The sequence below is a fragment of the Melanerpes formicivorus genome, unplaced genomic scaffold (assembly GCF_026170545.1).
Source record: "Melanerpes formicivorus ecotype bairdi unplaced genomic scaffold, bMelFor1.0.p_v2 SCAF_489, whole genome shotgun sequence".
Classification (NCBI taxonomy): Eukaryota; Metazoa; Chordata; class Aves; order Piciformes; family Picidae; genus Melanerpes; species Melanerpes formicivorus.
In genome coordinates, this window is record NW_027142841.1 from 104,953 (window position 1) to 112,615 (window position 7,663).

At 51.0% G+C, this 7,663-nt stretch overlaps 1 pseudogene; it reads right to left on the reverse strand.

Annotated features, from left to right (window-relative positions):
- Positions 1–456: 456 nt before the first annotated feature.
- On the reverse strand, positions 457–6,590 carry LOC137460014 (olfactory receptor 14A16-like; annotated as a pseudogene).
- Between the last annotated feature and the right edge of the window lie 1,073 nt (positions 6,591–7,663).

Below are 7,663 nucleotides of genomic sequence, written 5' to 3' on the forward strand. Positions count from 1 at the left end.
CCTGTCTAGAGGTAGACAATCTGCCAATTAACAGAGCACAGGGTCTGTGACCCAGAGGACCGTGCTGATTGGACTCGACAACATTTTGTGGACTCAAGAGTGACATCCACTGCTGTTGCCAGGTCTGCTCCACGCTGCCACAGGTGGCTGCGAGGGGGGCGGTCCAAGCACCCTGGTTTGGTGTCGTGGCACGGGGTGTACTTGCGCTGCAGGAGCAGTTTCCCTACCAACGATAACCTTGAGTAACATGATTAGGTCTGTGACAGTGAGCACAGCACTTTCGAGTCTGTCCAGCAGTCAGGCAATTTGATTTAAGGTACCTGGGTTTCCCAGAAGTACGATGTTTACCATCCAGGTTGTTTCCCTTGTGCGGTGGTCGTACTGGTGGTTTCACGACTGCTTCTATGGCCCTGGCTAGATACATTGCCATTTGTTGGTGCTTCATTCATTCTGCTGTCACGAGACAGTGGCACCTGTTGATAAGATGCTGAGAACCTGTTTAGTTTCTTCGTTAGCATTGTCAAATGCCAAAATATCCAGCATTTTTACCTTCATATCGTGAGTCAGATCTTGAATGTGGTATGCAAGGTACTGACAAAGCAACCAAGTGGCCCTGTTAGACCCTTGATTGTTTTGAAACCACAGGGAACAGTGTTCCTCATGTCTACAGTTTCTGGGTCACTGCAGACAGTCCAGTGCTGAATCAGAAATGGACTGGAGAAAAACATTGGACTCTGAGTAGGTGCAGTCTGTAATGGGAGGGGGATGGGGTGTGAAGGCATGAGGAGACCTCCTGTTCTGATGGCAGTGCTGCTCTGGATCACAGCTCTATCCCACAAGCAGCCCTGGCCTGACCCTGCCTGCAGACCCAGCACTGCCACACAGCAGTACACTGCCCAAGCTGCCAGAGCACTTAGGCCTTGCCCTACCACAGAGGCTCAGCAGGAGAGGCTGGAAGGGAATAAAGAGCAGGTGAGGACAGCCCAAGCTCTGGCACTGGCACTGCTGCTGTGCTGGGACTCTGCCCCTCCACCTCTGCACACAGGCACTGCCCTGCAGCTCCACAGAAACCTTGCAGGAAGGAAACAAGAGAAACAACTCCCTGCAGGGTCCTTTCTTGTGTTGACCACACAGGGAGCACAGCTCCTCATGTCTGCAGCCTCTGGGTCACACCAGACAGGACAACACTGAACCAGAAATGGTCTGAAGAAAGACATTTGTGTGGGAACAATATTCTCCCAAGGGGAACAGCACCAGCAGCAGCCATAACTCGAGAAACCAGGCTGGGTCTGCACTGAGTGACATCAGAACTGCTCTGCAGGAGAAGACAAAGACTTTATTGCTTCTGAAGGCATCCAGGGATCAGTTGGCTCAGGGCAGACTTGAGCTCCTGGTTCCTCAGGCTGTAGATGAGAGGGTTCACTGCTGGAGGCACCACTGAGTACAGAACTGACACCACCAGGTCCAGGGATGGGGAGGAGATGGAGGAGGGCTTCAGGTTTGCAAAGAAGCCAGTGCTGAGAAAGAGGGAGACCACAGCCAGGTGAGGGAGGCAGGTGGCAAAGGCTTTGTGGCGTCCCTGCTGAGAGGGGATCCTCAGCACTGCCCTGAAGATCTGCACATAGGACACCACAATGAACACAAAACAGACAAAGAATAAACAGGCACTGAAGACAATAAGCCAAAGTTCTCTGAGGTAGGATGTGGAGCAGGAGAGCTTGAGGATTTGGGGGATTTCACAGAAGAACTGGTCCAGAGCATTGCCCTGGCAGAGAGGCAGGGAAAATGTATTGGCTGTGTGCAGCAGAGAATACAAAATTCCACAGGCCCAGACAGCTGCTGCCAGGTGGACACAAACTGCTGCCCAGGAGGGTCTCATAGTGCAGGGGTCTGCAGATGGCAACATAGCGATCATAGGACATGGTGGTGAGGAGAGAAAATTCTGTTGAAATGAAAAAGGCAAACAGAAAGACCTGAAGAACACATCCTGCATAGGAGATGTCCCTGGACTCCCTCAGGGTATTGGCCATGAACTTGGGAACAGTGGTGGAGATGGCACCCAGGTCAAGCAGGGCGAGGCTGAGGAGGAAGAAGTACATGGGGGTGTGGAGGTGGTGGTCCCAGGCTATGTTGGTGATGATGAGGCCATTGCCCAGCAGGGCAGCCAGGTAGATGGCCAGGAAGAGGCAGAAGTGCAGGAGCTGCAGCTGCCTTGTGCCTGGGAATGGCAGGAGGAGGAAGTGGGTGATGGAGCTGTTGTTGGCCATCTGCTGCCTCTGGCCATGGAGACCTGTCCAAGGAGAGAAAGGCAGTGACAAGTTAGGGCACACTTCTCTCAGGCTCATTGTAACCCCTGTCCCTGAGCTGAGTGAGGAATGGATCAGCTCAGTCCCATCACTACCAACCCATGGCAGAGTTCATCACAGCTTCAAATGCAGCAGGGACCCAGAATTGCCATGAAGATTTCTCTGGTGTCAGAACAAAAAGTGGTCAAGAGCCCAATCCCAGAGAACAAGAGTCCCATTGTGGTGGGTTGATGTTTCCCCCTAGCATTATCTTTGCCAGAGCAGCTCAGTTAGAAGCAAATGAAGCTGTATTGACAAGCAAGAGCTACACTCTACAATGGAATGCAATGAACAGGTACAAAACATCCAGGAGTGACAATATTAGACAGCTATTTACAATTATTAATCAACACAAAAAAACCCTGGCCAGAGACTAGGGAAGCTGTTCCTCTGCCCCTAACCCCTAGCCCCCTGCTCCAAGACAGAAAGGAGGAGTGGAGAGAGAAAAAAAGCAGAGGGTTAGACTTAGCCAAGGGCAGCCAAAGCAGGTGATCTCTCCCGAGTGAAGCAGAACAGCTGAGATGAGAAGAGAAGAGAGAGAATTGTTATGGTACAGCACCTCTGATTCCAGATATTTATCCAATGAATTTGTTTAGAATAATATTTTCTTTTCTTTTTCACACCCAAGAGTGATCTCTTGATTTTGTTTCTACTTTTCTGCTCAAAATCTGTAACTAATTGTGACTGTTTGACTTCTGGAGGAGGGTTCCCCCCTTGTACCCCTTTCTCTCCCCTTTTTCCCCAAAGAGGGTTAGAAAGAGAGAAAAAGTTATTAATTAAAGCAAAGTATTAGTAGGCCTTAGTTGCTTATCTGTCCACGATCAGTCTGGCAGGGAGCCCAGAAGCGGACGAGCTGGAAAGGGAAAAGGAAAGGAGCGAACTGAGGAAAGTCCCAGCTGCACCTAAGCTTAAAACTGCATTCTACCAATCCACCAATGAAGTTAGTTTAGAATATCTGATTGTTTTCGTTAATATTCCAAAACATTCAGCCATAGTGTCCCAGCACTGACTCTTTCTTAAAGGCACAGCCTCAAACGGTCACACTAAATTTTAAAGGCATTGCCTAAAACCACCACAGCCATGGAGAGTTGGAGAAAGAGGGAGCAGGCCTGCAGTGCTGCAGAGATAGTGAAGGGAAGAGAGAAAGGCAGAGGGGCTGGGGGTGAAGCCTTCTCCTTACCCAGCTCTGCTCACTGCTGCTCACAGGATGGAACTGAAGGGCTTTGGTCCTCCTTCTGTGTGCACACTCCAGGAGCCTTCAGCTGAGCGTCAGCTGCCAAGATGGAGATGCCTCCAGGAGCTACAGCTGCAGGGTCCTGCACCCACAGCCTCACTGTGTCAGTGACTGCAGTGACTTCTCCTCCAGTGAGTTAGAATAAACCTTTATTAGAATAAACCAAACCAGGTTGGAAGAGACCTTCAAGATCATCGTGTCCAACCCATCAACCAATCCAACCCACCCAAACAGCTAACCCATGGCACCAAGCACCCCATCAAGTCTCCTTCTGAACACCTTCAATGACGGCGACTCCACCACCTCCCCGGGCAACCCATTCCATAGCGCAATCTCTCTTTCTGTATGGAACTTCTTCCTAACATCCAACCCGAACCTCCCCTGGCGCAGCCTGAGACTGTGTCCTCTTGTTCTGGTACTGGGTGCCTGGGAGAAGAGACCATCATCAGCCTGTCTACAACCTCCCTTCAGGTAGTTGTAGAGAGTGATAAGGTCACCCCTGAGTCTCCTCTTGTCCAGGCTAAGCAGCCCCAGCTCCCTCAGCCTCTCCTCATAGGGCTTGTGTTCCAAACCCCTCACCAACTTTGTTGCTCTTCTCTGGACTCGTTCCAGCAAGTCAACATCCTTCCTAAACTGAGGGGCCCAGAACTGGACACAGGACTCGAGGTGTGGCCTAACCAGTGCAGTGTACAGGGGCAGAATGACCTCCCTGCTCCTGCTGGCCACACTGTTCTTGATGCAGGCCAGGATGCCATTGGCCCTCTTGGCTGCCTGGGCACACTGCAGGCTCATGTTAAGCCTACCATCAACCAGCACCCCCAGGTCCCTCTCTGCCTGGCTGCTCTCTAGCCACTCTGACCCCAGCCTGTAGCACTGCATGGGGTTGTTGTGGCCAATGTGCAGAACCCGGCACTTGGATGTGTTAAATCTCTTGCCCTTGGACTCTGCCCATCTGTCCAGCCTGTCGAGGTCTCTCTGCAGAGCCTCTCTACCCTCCAGCAGATCAACTCTTGCCCCCAGCTTGGTGTCATCAGCAAATTTACTGATGATGGACTCAATGCCCTCATCCAGATCATCAATAAAGATGTTAAAGAGCACAGGGCCCAGCACTGATCCTTGGGGCACACCACTAGTGACTGGCTGCCAGCTGGGTGTGGCACCATTCACCACCACTCTCTGGGCTCGGCCCTCCAGCCAGTTCCTAACCCATCGCAGTGTGCTCCCGTCCAAGCCATGGGCTGACAGCTTGGCCAGCAGTTTGCTATGGGGGACGGTGTCAAAGGCCTTGCTGAGGTCCAGGTAGACTACATCCACAGGCCTCCCCACATCCACCAGGCAGGTCACCTGATCATAGAAGGAGATCAGGTTGGTCAGGCAGGACCTGCCCTTCCTAAATCCATGCTGGCTAGGCCTGATCCCTTGGCCATCCTGTAAGTGTTGTGTTATTGCACTCAGGATGACCTGTTCCATGATCTTGCCTGGCACTGAGGTCAGGCTGACAGGCCTGTAATTCCCTGGCTCATCCAACCGGCCCTTCTTATGGATGGGCACCACGTTGGCCAGCTTCCAGTCCTCTGGGACCTCGCCAGTGAGCCAGGACTGCTGGAAAATTATGGAGAGTGGCTTGGCCAGCTCATCTGCCAGCTGTCTCAGCACCCTAGGATGAATCCCATCTGGTCCCATGGACTTGTGGGGATCCAAGCTGCTAAGGAGAGTTCCAACCACCTGCTCATGGAACATAGGGAAACTGTGCAGCTCCCTGGCTCCTTCTGCTAGCTCTGCAGGCCAGCTGTCAGGAAGACGTTCTGTCCTTCTAGTAAAAATTGAGGCAAAGAAGGTGTTCTTAGTCACCCTCTCAGTCCTGGCCACCTTGAAGCTCTCTCTGCCTTCCTCACGTCCCTGAGATCCTCTGGCAGTGTCCTCAGCCTTGCTGTGCTGTGCAGAGGAGCTGCTCCTGGCCAGAGCTTTCTCCTGAAGTGCTTCCTGCTTGCCAGCAGATCCCTCCAGTCCAGGAGCCTGGCCTGGCTCAGCACAAACGGACCAGCCCAAGGCATTTAAAGGAGCCCTCTGGTGGCTTTGGTGATGAGTCCATGAGCCTCAGAGACGGAGAAGCTGATGAAACCTCTCCAGAAGTCAAAGTCAGATTCAAACTCTGAAGTTTCTTCTACTCTTAATGGGTCCCAGTGAAGCATACTGGGAAAATGTCCCCAGGGTCTGGTTAGAGCAGGAGACAGTGGGTGCAAGGGAAGCATTTCTGGAGGCACTGAAGCATCTCCAGGTTCTGATGAGAGCAGAGAACTGAGGCAGTGCTGACAGGTCAGGACAAGCAGCTCAAGGTGGCTCTGCTGCTGAGGAAACCTGGAGGGGATTCATTGATCCAAAGGGCCAAGCCCTGAGCCCCAGCCCCTGACAAGGCAGATCCTGTCCCTCACCTGTGGCTCTGGGCTCTGCTGGGGGCAGTGGGGAGTGAGGATGAGCAGTGAGCAGGGTAGGACCTTGTCAGGTTTTGCTGTGGGTTTTTGCTGAAAAGGAATGAAATGTTCCTTTAAAAGTACAGCAAAAATCTCTCCAATTAGCTGCAGAAACCTTGGCAATAATTAGAGGTTCAGCAGTATTTAATGAGCCCCATGGAGTATTTAGGGCTGATTGCATCATCCTCAGGTACTGCCAAGAAGCCTCTCAAGAAGTCCAAGTCAGAAGAAAACTCCAAAGTACCTTGAAGCACTGATTGGCCTCACTGAGGCTTGTTACTGACAAAGGCTCCCCAGGGACTTGTTAGAGCAGCTTGTTAGAGGCCAGGATTGCAGGGAGACAAAGACAAAGTACAGGGGAGAAAAACTTGCCTTTGTTCTAGGAAGCAGAAAGGCCAAGCCCTGACCACTGCCCTTGCAATAGAAGAACCTCAAAGCCTCAAAGAAAAATTTCTCCTCACAGGCCTTGGTGGCAGAGGCAACTGCCAGAGCCAAAGGCACAAAACCCATGGTCCTGTTGGGACTCTCAGCCTTGGCCATCCCTACTGCAGCCTTTCCTCCACTGTCCCATGCCCTGCAGCTCTTCCCCTTCAGTCTGATGACATCAATCTTGCTTCCCCAGCCAGCTCTATCCCTGCCATTTCCATCCCTTCCTTGAGGGAACACGGCACAACTGTCATGAAAATGGCAGTCAGCAAACCTGCCTAGCACTGACCTCAACGACTGTCACGATAATCCAAGATGTCAACAGAAAGCATCTAACTTATAACTTTGCTGTATATTTCTGTATATATTGTAAATACTGTATATTGCATATATATTCACTGCATCTCATCCTGATTGTAAATAGAGCTTATATTCATTTTTGTTTCTCTGACTGAGTTAGCCGTGGTTTCTTTGTGGGGGGGAGAACTGAACTTTCTCTCACCACCACAGGGAATGTTGGGGGAGACACCACACAGCAGGCTACGGAAAGCTGTCTATACCCTGAATTATTTAACCATCTCTCTGAGTGGTATGAACCCTGTCACAGTAACTCATTTCTTGTCATTGCAGTCTGTGACAAATCCTTTGGCAATATAAGGCCCCAGTGTAGGTCTGCAATTTACAGACCCTTGATTGGGAAGGCCCCTGGGATCTTGTGACCTGGGGCCATGGCTATGCTTTTGTTTCCACAGGTGCCAGGGTCCAGCAGGTCTCTGCGTGCTGTGTTTGGCCTACTGCAGAGCATGATCAATGGAAACAATACCCTGAGCCCATATCAACTAACTCCATGGGATAGCAAAACATTTAGGCAGCACTGCTGCATGCAGTAAATCAAACCTGGAATTTAAATGCCTGCCAAAATTCAATTGTAACACACCAGTAAGGTGTTTTGAGCATCAGGACATGTGGGATGATAATTTGCTCTTTGCCCCATTAGAGCCTCAAGAATTAGATATTTCAGGGACTTTCCAAGCAGAAAGCTGTGTGTACCTGCAGCATAGATCTGGAGCTGATCTAGTACTATGATCTTTAATCACACTCCCTTTGCCTTAAAGCCATGCAGGCTTAGCCTAACAGCTGAATGAGATGATCATGGAGGTATGAAGAACAAAGCTGAACACATAGCA